General features: G+C 42.9%; 1 non-coding gene across 1 annotated transcript; it reads left to right on the plus strand.

Moving 5' to 3' along the window:
- Nucleotides 1-276: 276 nt before the first annotated feature.
- On the plus strand, nucleotides 277-348 carry TRNAW-CCA (transfer RNA tryptophan (anticodon CCA)). Its single transcript has one exon. It is a non-coding gene; the product is annotated as a tRNA-Trp (tRNA).
- The last annotated feature ends 12,525 nt before the right edge of the window (nucleotides 349-12,873 follow it).

Consider the following 12,873-nt stretch of genomic DNA (forward strand, 5'->3'; position numbering starts at 1 on the left):
AATACTTGCAATAGGATATACTGGACAATAGAAGAGGGTGTAAACTGAGTGTTGTAAGAGGCTCAGAAGGAAAAATGGGGACTTCCCTGGTAGTTCAGTGGTTGAGACTGCATGCTTCCACTGCAGGGGGTGGGAGTTCAATCCCTGGTCAGGGAACCAAGGTCCCACATGCTTTGGGGCATTGCCAAAAAAAAATAAAAGGAGGGATTGGAAATACCAACAAAGGCACCACAGAACTAAAGACATTTAGATCTGTGTCTTAAAGGATAGAGGGCTTCCCTGGTGGCTCAGAGGTTAAAGCGTCTGCCTCCAATGCAGGAGACCCAGGTTTGATCCCTGGGTTGGGAAGATCCCCTGGAGAAGGAAATGGCAACCCACTCCGGTATTCTTGCCTGGAGAATCCCGTGGACGGAGGAGCCTGGCGGGCTACAGTCCACGAGGTCGCAAAGAGCCAGACACGACTGAGTGACTTCACTCACTCACTCACTTAAAGGATAAGTATGAGTCTCCCAGACAGAGAGTGGGTTAGGGGTGGAGGTACTTGCAGAGCAAAGGCATGGAGGTGCCCCACTGCACAGCATGTTTGCAAAACTTGGCTTTGAGTCAGGAAGAGAATTTCAGATTGCCTTGAAAGTTAGTTTACCCTGCTTATCTATAAACCTAATGGTTCAGGATGGCCTTAATTATTTTTTCAGTATTTTGGCCCATCAAGGTGAATTGCAGATGACTTTTCCAGCTGCAAAGACAGCAATCACTGGTGTAATCACATTCTTCATCTGTTACCCAGCACCTTTCCCTTTTCAAATAACATTCCAGAAATTTGAACATGACCCTTATCTCTAGCACAGGGTAACCTCTTTTTCTCTCATACAGTCACGGGTACCCTGGCATTGCTAATTACCTTATGTTGGCTAATTCCAACAGAAGCGTTATTATAAAAATCACACAGAGAGAAATCGGGGAAAGGAGCACACAACATAGACACTAATACTTTGGAATATTTGCTTAAAATCACTTTGGGACAGTTAGAACCTAAGTCATTCCACTAATTAATTCAGACACACTAGTGTCTGTAATTCGTCTTAACCATGTCTTTTAAAATCCACACTTTGGGGACTTCCCTGTTGGTCCAGTGGTTAAGAATTCACCTTCCAGTGCAGGGGGTGTGGGTTTGATCCCTGATTGGGAAGCTAGATTCCCAAATGCCTCAAGGCCAAAACACCAAAATACAAAACAGAACCAATACTGTAACCAATTCATTTAAGATTTTTAAATGGTCCACATCAAAAAAGAAACGTTTAAAAAAATCCACACTTTGTCCTCTCCTCTGGACAACTTTCTTAATGCTCTTCAATTCAGAAATTATGGATTTTTAATATTCAGACTTAATGAGTTATCCAGAGGCTCATCTGATCTAATTATGGTTCCACCTTCCAAAGTGCACGCATTGTCAGAAGTAGAGCATTGTCCAAGATCAGCCAAAATGTCTGCGCATACGCTGGCATTCTCCTTTTCACGTGCGTGTATCTTAGCCCAGGGCAATGTACACGACTTTGATATTCTTCAATATTTTCAAGCTGGAAGATCTGTGCAAGTTTAATTACAAACTTAGGGGCCTCTTGCAGCTCAGCCCTTCATTATCATTAATGAACACTTCGTCTGTACTAAAAAGAGAGCTCTAATTGGGTTTATTTCTTTCAGTAGAAATACAAATATCCCTCAGAAGTTTACTTTGCCAATCTAGTTTGTGAAGTGAACCTTCGAATCCATGCAAACCAGAGGACCCGCTGAGAATAAATAAATTTCACGATATTAGCTGGGCAGGGGAAGCCACAATGAAAATCCACTGCATCACAACATATACTTGGTTCATTAATCAGTAAGTAGAACCTGGCCTTAATTATTCATGATAATAGCCCTTAATATACTAGTTCACGGCAGTGTATTCTGTATCAGTAATGGAAGTCTCCAGTCTTCAAGAACTTATTACAACTCTCTGCTATTAAATCTTCACTGGAAGGTGGGGGTACGAGCCTGACCGGGGTTTTCATGGGAATGTCATGTTCGAAGCATAATAATCAGGCTTTACTGTTCGGGGGAGACTTTCATCCTAGGGATCTCAAAGCGCTTTATGAGCCTTCATTAGTGCCAGGAATGCCCTGAAGGCATCAGGGTTTTACTATCTTCCTTTTATAGGTAAAGAAACAAGACATGGGCTGGTGAAGTGACTTGCCCAAGGTCACAGAACAAATGGGACATCTTGGAGAACACAGGCAGGTTTAGGCAGTGACTGTTTCTCTTCAGCCTTGCAAGAAATCACTTGTGTGTCTTTTGAGCTGGAGGGTCATGGCCATGACTTTCAGTGTTGGGGTGGCCCCCATCCACTCCGACACACGCAAGGCACATAAGAGGACTTCAGTGCCTGCTGAAGGGAGGAATAAACGGTAGTTGCACTGGTGCTTTCAATTCAAAAATTCCTTATTAGCTACTCCAACTCTTTAATTTACAATTTCTCTCCCACTTTGTATAGCATATGGAAGAGTCCTGTAAAGTATGCTAAATATGCTGCTATCGTTTTCCCAGTTGCACTAAGAAGAATTGTTTGCAGGTTTTTGTCCTTTAGGAAGAGAGAGATTTCCATCTTCCATATTAAAAGATTTTAATAAAAGGTCTTTTGCTCAAGTTAGCTTCTGCTGTTATATGGGAGAGTTCTAGATAATTAAGTGGTAAGTTCTTCTTATAAATCCAGCTATTTTTTTCCCCTAAACCCTCAAGCTTCGAAAACCAAGAGAGAGCTTTTAAAATATTATTTTTTATTGCGAGTGACATCTATAATACAGGTCCCACTTTGAGGTTGGTGGGGGGATCTTTTTTGTTTGTTTTGCTTTAAATGTGTGTATTTGATCCCAGCCCGGATTTACATTTCAAGCATTTTAAAAGTGTGTGCACTCCCAGTCGTGTGGAATGCCAGGACACCGAGTTCATTCAGCAAGAAGTGAGCTTTCAGCTCTGTCCTTTGTGACGGATTGCAGAGCGTCTCTACCTTAAGGCAGGCAGGTCACCAGGCCGCTGCTGTGACCCCCCCTAACCTGTACCAGGCTGCCGGCAAGCACTCCCTGTCAGCTCTGTTTACTCTGGCAAGACTGATGGCGTCCAGGTGGACTTCTCAACCCCCGCGCCTCCCTGCTCTCCGCCCCCACTTCTTCACTCAGGCCCACGGAGATGGCTGCCTTTGCCAATGCGATCGCTAGGTAAGGAGCTGCTGTGCAAAACTGTAGCCCGTGAAAGTGTCTTTTCTCCTGAGTTAAACCAGGGCCTCCACCTGATTCCTCCGCCCTCCCCACCACCAGAGTCCCAGCCCCGAACCACATGTCCTCTGGGTTTTAGGGAAATGTGCCTTGTGCTTGTTACAGCCTCTCCATCTCCCTGGATAAAGCCACTCGCCTGGGAGGGCTGGGCGGTGAGGCAGATAATCCTGTTAGGCATCTGGAGGGCCTGGCCAGGGGATGTTCAGCTCAAGAATGTCAGGATGAGATGGAATGGTGCTGGAGGTGGGCTCCCGGCCCGGGGCTGAGGGTAAACAGGCTTCTTCCCTGCTGGACGTCAGCCTCGGGCTGGCCAGCTCCCACTGGCCGCTGATAAGTTGCTGACCCTAAGGACTCATTGCCATGATGGCTGTTATGTACCGACAACTGTTGTTTTAGCCCCTTAGATGTGGCACTAAACACTAGGGACTCATGATGAGTAAGACTCCATCCCCAGGTAATGTGTGCAGAGGTGGGGGGAGGGAGGGGGGAGGTTAAAGGTCAAGAAAGCAAACATGTGACAGAATCCAGAAAGAGAATGATCCCCAAAGAGTGGAAGGAATTGAGAGGGTGCTTGCAGGAACAAAAAGCACCAGGACATAGAGGGGGAAAGGCAGGGCGTCCTGATGGGAGAAATGACCTAAGACAAGGTGCTGAGGCAGGAACTAATAAGCTGCATTCAGGGAACAATAACCAAGGACTATGGGAATGCAAGAGTTCACCCAGGGGAGTGAGAGGAGAGGAGAGAGGATGGCTGGAGAGCCAGGGCTGGGCCAGGTGGAGAGGGCCAGGAGTGCCAGGTGGAGGGTTATTAAGGAGGCAGAAAGAAAAAAGTTCTGGAAGGATTACCCAGGAAGGTGGGAGGGTGACATGATCCAGGTGGTATCCTAGAAAAATTAATCTGGCACCAGCGTGTACATGGAAATAAACTGAAAGCAAGAAGCCGGTTGACTATAGTAAACACATGCACCATTCGATAAGGGCTGGGAGATGGCTACTTAATCTATTGTAGGAGTCTAGAGCCTTCTCCAGGCCCTACCCTCTACACCTTTCCATGGCTGACTTCATTCACCCCTTAGGTCTTGGCTTAAATACCACTTCCTCCAGGGAGACCTCCCTGACCAACTCCCTATTAGGCAGGGTCCCTCTGCCGTATGTTCCCACAGAAGCCCATTTGCTTTGTCATAATTACTTCACTGTGATGTGTGTGTGTGTGTGTATGTGTTAAAAATATACATATAACATAAAATTTACCATCTTAACCATTTCTAAGTATACAGTACAGTTGTTGTTGCTCTTCAGTTTCCAAGTCGTGTCCAACTCTTTGCGACCCCATGGACTGTAGCCCGGCAGGCTCCTCTGTCCTTGGGATTTCCCAGGCAAGAATACTGGAGTGTGTTGCCATTTCCTTCTCCAGGGGATCTTCCCAACCCAGGGTTAAACCTGCATCTCCTGCACTGGCAGACAGATTCTTTACCACTGAGCCACCAGGGAAGCCCATACAGTACAGTAGTGTTACATATATTCACGTTTTTGTGCAACTGTCACCATGATCCATCACCAGAACTCTTCTATTTTGCAAAGCAGGAACTCTGCACCCATGAAACAGTACCCCATTTCCTTCTCCCCTGGCAACCAACATCCTGCTTTTTGTTTCTAGGGATCTGACCATTCTCAGGTACCTCATATAACAAGTGGAATTGTACAGTATTTGTCTTTTTGTAACTGGCTATTTTATTCAGCATAACATCCTCAAGGTTCATCCATCTGGTAGCCTGTAACAGGATTTCCATCATTTTTAAGGTGAAATATACTCCGTTGTATACATACCACAATTTGTTTATCTAGTCATCTATTGATTCACATTTGCAAAGTTTTTTTAAAAAATACAATGAATCTGATAGAATAGACTGCTGCTTCTGCTGCTGTTGCTAAGTTGCTTCAGTCATGTCCAACTCTGTGCAACCCCATAGATGGCAGCCCACCAGGCTCCGCCGTCCCTGGGATTCTCCAGGTAAGAACACTGGAGTGGGTTGCCATTTCCTTCTCCAATGCATGAAAATGAAAAGTGAAAGTGAAGTTGCTCAGTCGTGTCCGACTCTTAGTGATCCCATGGACTGAAGCCTACCAGGCTCCTCCATCCATGGGATTTTTCAGGCAAAAGTACTGGAGTGGGGTGCCATTGCTTTCTCCGGACAGAATAGACTAGAACAGAATAAAAGTCGCAGAGTGTACTCTTGTAACAGGGATAAGTATTGAGACAGAGAGTCCCTTATCAGAACTCCAATATAGGGTCTTCCCTGGTGGTACAGTGGCGAAGATTCCATGCTTACAATGCAGGGGGCCCAGGTTCAATCCCTAGTCAGGGAATTGGATTCCACATGCTGCAACTAAGACCGGGTGCAACCAAATAAATCGTTTTTAAAAAATAACTCCAATATGAGATTAACAACATAGGAAATAAAATTTATATCATGTGGCCAGAAGTTAGTAACATGAAACAAATCCCTTCTCTATCTTGTACATAGTACGAAACCTGTATGCAGGTCAAGAAGCAACAGTTAGAATCAGACATGGAACCACGGACTGGTTCAAAATTGGGAAAGGAGTATGTCAAGGCTGTATATTGTCACCCCTGCTTATTTAACTTCTATGCAGAGTATATCATGTGAAATGCCAGGCTGCATGAAGCACAGGCTGGAATCACGATTGCAGGGAGAAATATCAATAACCTCAGATAGGCAGATGACACCACCCTTATGGCAGAAAGCAAAGAGGAATTAAAGAGCCTCTTGATGAAGGTGAAAGAGGAGAGTAAAAAAGCTGGCTTAAAACTCAACAATCAAAAAACGAAGATCATGGCATCTGGTCCCATCACTTCACAGCAAATAGAAGGGGAAACAATGGAAACGGTGAGACTATTTTGGGGGGCTCCAAAATCAGTGCAGATGGTGACTGCAGCCATGAAATTAAAAGATGTTTGCTCCTTGGAAGAAAAGCTATGACAAACCTAGATAGCATATTAAAAAGCAAAGGCATTACTTTGGCAACAGAGGTTCATACAGTCAAAGCTATGGTTATTCCAGTAGTCATGTATGGATGTGAGAACTGAACAATAAAAACGGCTAAGCACTAAAGAACTGATGCCTTCAAACCATGGTGCTGGAGAAGACACTTGAGAGTCCCTTGGACTGCAAGGAGATTGAACCAGTCAATTCTAAAGGAAATCAACCCTGAATATACATTGGAACGACTGATGCTGAAGTTGAAGCTCCAATACTTTGGCCACATGATGCAAAGAGCTGACTTATTTGAAAAGACCCTGATGCTGGGAAAGATTGAAGGCGGAAGGAGAAGGGGACACAGAGGATGAGATGGTTGGATGGAATCACCAACTCAAAGGACATGAATTTGAGCAAACTCCAGGAAATACAGAAGGACAGGGAAGCCTAGTGTGCTGTAGTCTGTGGGGTCACAAAGAATCAGACACGACTGAGTGACTGAACAATAACATTGAGCGAGTGTTAAGGTGGGTGCTGCTTACTTTAGGTACTCACCCTTCTCACCTTAAACCACCAAAATGAGTTCATGATGGGTGATGAAGTACCAGTTCTCTTGGCCACATTTCCTCAGGCATTCTCCACTCTGTGGCATTACCCGTCCAGAACATGCACAGGCTGGGTGAATAGGACTGGTCCTTCCAGCTGCGTGATCCTAGAGGCTCCCACAACCGGAATGTTGTCACCTGCTTACTGGCCACAGAAGTATGGATTCAGTTTCTAATAGGAGTTCAAGAGCCCTTTCTCTCCCAACGCCCTTCAGTTCATTGCTCCCAGCAATTCATATTAAACCCTAGATAGCAGTCCTTCCTTTAGAGTAGGTCAATAGTGGTTTAAGACAGCTGTTTAAAAGTTTATATGATACCTTGAGATCTTAATTATGTTGAATTGGTTCCTGGTGCTTTTCAGGTCTGTCCTTCTACTTTTCTGTAAATTTATCCTGTTAATTTTTGAGTTTGATATTTAAACTCCAATCAAAAAAATCTTAATTTATCTACTGAAAAAATAATTGGAGTATATAATAGAACTGCATGTAACTTTGTTCTGTATTTTTCAAGCCTCCTGTAAAGTGTTATCTCGCTCTCGCTCTCGCTCTCGCTCTCGCTCTCGCTCACACACACACACACACACACACACACACACACACACACACACCCTGGGGCCAAGGAAGCAAAGAAGAGAGGTAGAGAGGTTGCAAGTATTCTTTGGTGACACGAGATAGAAGGAAGAGGATGTGAGTAACTTAACACCTCAAATCCTTTCCCTAGCCATTGGGACATCACCCTCCCATCCTTCAAGTTGCCACTTTGTTCTGGCCATTACACAAATGTTTGGTGGACACAGTTAGCATGACATAAGCGTGCACTGAGGTCTAGAGCCTCGTGGGTGCAGGAGTGGCCTCTGCTGACCTGTGTTGAGTGTGCTTGATTGCCCCCAGGCTCAGGGACTGCACTGGGCCAGGAGCAAAGTCATCAATAAACATCTCTGCCTGAGAGAACCAACCAAATGCGTATAAACAAGAACTGTGAGCTGGAAATAACTTACACTGGTAGTTGAATAGAATGATCACATCCCTTGACATATACCCACAGTTCAAAGATTCATAAGGCATTTCAGTTTAGGTAGAACCTGTGGTTGGGAGAATAATGTATAATAAGCTTATGCAACCTTTCAATACAGATAAAAGAAATTCAAAATTAAAGAATCACATCTAACACTTCCTTTTCGTAACTGAACTTTAAAATTGTCCTTGGAAATCAGAACACCTATTGAAATGTAGAGACACTGAAGATATGAAATTGATATTGAACTTCTAATATAAATTATACATTTGGAATCAGGGCTTAGTCAAAATTAAGTTCACACTTTAAGCCTCTCTCTAACCAAAAGACAGTGAAAGATAAAATGTAAAAAACAGAACACTAAAAATGTATAATGATGCTCAAATAGAAAATAAGTACTTCCATGGGCTACATATTTATCAGAAATACAAGCTTGCAAGCAGTGGTACTTTTGATGACTTTGAAAGTACCCCATGATGGGGCTTTCCTGGTGGCTCAGTGGTAAAGAATCCACCTGCCAATGCAAAAGACATGGGTTTGATCCCTGGTCCAAGAAGATCCCGCATGCCGTGAAACAACTAAGCCCATGCACCACAACTATTGAGCCTGTGCTCTGGGGCCCAGAAGCCGCAACGATTGAAGCCCAAGTGCCGTAGAGCTTATACTCTGCAACAAGAGAAGCCACAGCAATGAGAAGCCAGTGTACCAAGACTAGAGAGCAGCCCCTGTTCACTGCAACTAGAGAAAGCCTGCACAGCAACGAGGACCCAGCACAACCAAATATAAAATTATTTTTAAAAATAATAAAAAAGTACCCCATGGGAAATGGGGAACCAAAGCCAGGATCACTGCAGAACCACACAGATCCAAACACTGAGTATTGACATGGCTTTTCTCAGGTCCTGGATGCTACGTAGAGTTTCTCTCATCTCCTTAAGAATGTGGCTACTTTAAGAACCACAGGTCCAGGTGATAGCCTTAGTCTGTTTTTTACAGGCTTCTTTAATGAGTAAGGGAGTCCCACCTTAATCTCATTTTTACACCAAGATACTATATCTGGTCCCCACTCTTAAATCAACAATGAGAGGTTGCTTTAGTTGTGTCCAGCTCTTTGCGACTCCATGGACTGTAGCCCACCAGGCTCCTCTCTCCATGGGATTCTCCAGACAAGAATACTGGAGTGGGTTGCCATGCCCTTCTCCAGGGGATCTTTCAGACCCAGGGATCAAACCTGCATTTCTTATGTCTCCTGCATTAACAGATGCGTTCTTTACCACTAGAACCACTTGGGAAGCCCAAATAAACAAGGAGTAGATGAATTCAATCCAGATCAAATGACAATTAAAAAGCTACCTGAAAATGATTTTAAGATGACTGTTTCAGGATCTTCAAAGAGGTAAATGAATGAGTAACATGCATAAAAGAATAAAAAAATAAAGAATAAAAAATTATTAAACAAAATAAGTAGAAATGAAACAAGAACAGGGAATATGAAAAACAACTTATAATAAATCTTAAAATTGAAAAATGTATTTATTAATATAAAATATATTCTTCTATATTGAACATAAAAAGAAAAGTATAATATTGAGAGATAATACAGGAAATTTACTCAAAGCGAGCATAGAAAGATAAACAACAAAGATCGGTGGCTTCCCAGTGGTCCAGTGGCTAAGACCCCGCATTCCTAATGCCAGGGACCTGGGTTTGATCCCTGGTCAGGGAACCAGATCCCACATGCCACAACTAAAGATCCTGCATGCCACAATGAAGATCAAAGATCCCGTGTGCTGCAGCTATGACCTGGCATAGCCAAATCAATGAATAAATAATAGATGAACTATGGATGGAGGTTCGTTACATCGTACAGGAGACAGGATCAAGACCACCCCCAAGAAAAAGAAATGCAAAAAAGCAAAATGGCTGTCTGAGGAGGCATTACAAATAGCTGTGAAAAGAAGAGAAGCGAAAAGCAAAGGAGAAAAGGAAAGATACACCCATTTGAATGCAGAGTTCCAAAGAATAGCAAGGAGAGATAAGAAAGCCTTCTTCAATGATCAATGCAAAGAAACAGAGGAAAACAACAGAATGGGAAAGACTAGAGATCTCTTCAAGAAAATTAGAGACACCAAGGGAACATTTCATGCAAAGATGGGCACAATAAAGGACATAAATGATGTGGACCTAACAGAAGCAGAAGATATTAAGAAGAGGTGGCAAGAATACACAGAAGAACTGTACAAGAAAAGATCTTCACGACCCAGATAATCACGATGATGTGATCACTGACCTAGAGCCAGACATCCTAGAATGTGAAGTCAAGTGGGCCTTAGGAAGCATCACTACAAATAAAGCTAGTGGAGGTGATGGAATTCAAGTTGAGCTATTTCAAATCCTGAAAGATGCTGCTGTGAAAGTGCTGCACTCAATATGCCAGCAAATTTGGAAAACTCAGCAGTGGCCACAGGACTGGAAAAGGTCAGGTTTCATTCCAATCCCAAAGAAAGGCAATGCTAAAGAATGTTCAAACTACCGCACAATTGCACTCATCTCACACGCTAGTAAAGTAATGCTCAAAATTCTCCAAGCTAGGCTTCAGCAATACGTGAACCATGAACTTCTAGATGTTCAAGCTGGATTTAGAAAAGGCAGAGGAACCAGAGATCAAACTGCCAACATCTGCTGGATCATCGAAAAAGCAAGAGTTCCAGAAAAACATCTATTTCTGCCTTATTGACTATGCCAAAGCCTTTGACTGTGTGAATCACAATAAACTGTGGAAAATTCTGAAAGAGACAGGAATACCAGACCACCTGACCTGCCTCTTGAGAAACCTGTACGCAGATCAGAAAGCAACAGTTAGAATTGGACATGGAACAACAGACTGGTTCCAAATAGGAAAAGGAGTACGTCAAGGCTGTATATTGTCACCCTGCTTATTTAACTTATATGCAGAGTACATCATGAGAAACGTTGGACTGGAAGAAACACAAGCTGGAATCAAGATTGCTGGGAGAAATATCAGTAACCTCAGATATGCAGATGATACCACCCTTATGGCAGAAAGTGAAGAGGAACTAAAAAGCCTCTTGATGAAAGTGAAAGTGGAGAGTGAAAAAGTTGGCTTAAAGTTCAACATTCAGAAAACAAAGATCATGGCATCCGGTCACATCACTTCATGGGAAATAGATAGGGAAACAGTGGAAACAGTGTCAGACTTTATTTTTCTGGGCTCCAAAATCACTGCAGATGGTGACTGCAGCCATGAAATTAAAAGACGCTTACTCCTTGGAAGGAAAGTTATGACCAACCTAGATAGCATATTCAAAAGCAGAGACATTACTTTGCCAACAAAGGTCATCTAGTCAAGGTCATGTACGGATGTGAGTTGGACTGTGAAGAAGGCTGAGTGCCGAAGAATTGATGCTTTTGAACTGTGGTGTTGGAGAAGACTCTTGAGAGTCCCTTGGACTGCAAGATCGAACCAGTCCATTCTGAAGGAGATCAGCCCTGGGATTTCTTTGGAAGGAATGATGCTAAAGCTGAAACTCCAGTACTTTGGCCACCTCATGTGAAGAGTTGACTCATTGGAAAAGACTCTGATGTTGGGAGGGATTGGAGGCAGGAGGAGAAGGGGACGACAGAGGATGAGATGGCTGGATGGCATCACTGACTCTATGGACGTGAGTCTGGGTGAACTCCGGGAGTTAGTGATGGACAGGGAGGCCTGGCGTGCTGTGATTCATGGGGTCGCAAAGAGTCGGACACGACTGAGCAACTGAACTGAACTGAACTGAACATATATTTAATAGGATTCTGGATTAAGAGAACAAAGAAAATGAAGACAGCAATAGTTGAAGATATACTAATTGAGAATTTTTCCTCTTATAGAAATACACATCAAATATTGAGCAGGATAACTCAAATCATGCCTTGGCAAATCTTCATGAAACTGAAAAAAACCAAGGATAGGAAGAAAAAAATTAAACCTATGTAAGCGGCAAGATAGATTTCCTGCTACAGAATGATGTTAGATCAACAGTGAACCACACATCAACAATATCAGAAGCCAGAAGACTTCTGATGGAATTAAAAAAAAAAAAGAATCAGTTCAGAATTCTTCACACAGCTAAATGACCATTTATGAGTCAGAGCAAAATAAAGTCTTTCAGATTTACAGTCTAAGAGCATGTGCCATTCACAATGCTCACTGAAAAGACTACCAAAGGGCTTACTTCAGTAAGAAGAAAAGTGAACCCAAAGGTATGGACGGTGGTATGAACAAAATCAACCAAAATAGAGGAAAAAATGAATTGGCAGATTAACTGCTGACTGTAACTTTGGGCCAGAAGTTACCTGAGATGTATAAGATAAAGAGGAAATGTTGAAACATGAGCCAAAATAAAGAAATAATTCACCACCATTCATAAGAAAGAACTTGGTCTGCTCTAGATTCTCTTTGTTCAGCCATTCAGCAAAGGAGGAACGAGTGACCTGTATTTAATGATTGATTTACACACAAGTCTTATTCCAAGAAAGATTTAGGTTAGCTAACCTACAGCTATTCCTGGTCTATCCTTCATTTTCAGATCCAGGAACTTCCTAAGGGAGTCATTGGCAGCCTTTTGATTGAACCTTTGGCACTAGTCCCAGGGAGGGCTCTCCATGTTAAAATGAATCACGGGATGCGGTATTTTTTAAGCAATCCAGTTCCTCAAGTCTTTTAGACAAGCACAGCAAAGACTTTTTAGAAAAACTCAAAGGAAAATGGAACATGGGACTTGTAAAAAAATTCTACAGCACTAAAGAATATGTAAGACCCCAAGGGAAAATCTTCCTCAAGTAGGTAAACTTGAAGATAAAGCTGCTTAATATTTCCAATAACATAAAAGAATTTATTACGTCCATCAATGAACAATGTCAGTATAAAAAGAATGCAACAGAAGT

Source organism: Bos mutus, chromosome 21, assembly GCF_027580195.1.
Source record: "Bos mutus isolate GX-2022 chromosome 21, NWIPB_WYAK_1.1, whole genome shotgun sequence".
Taxonomy (NCBI): domain Eukaryota; kingdom Metazoa; phylum Chordata; class Mammalia; order Artiodactyla; family Bovidae; genus Bos; species Bos mutus.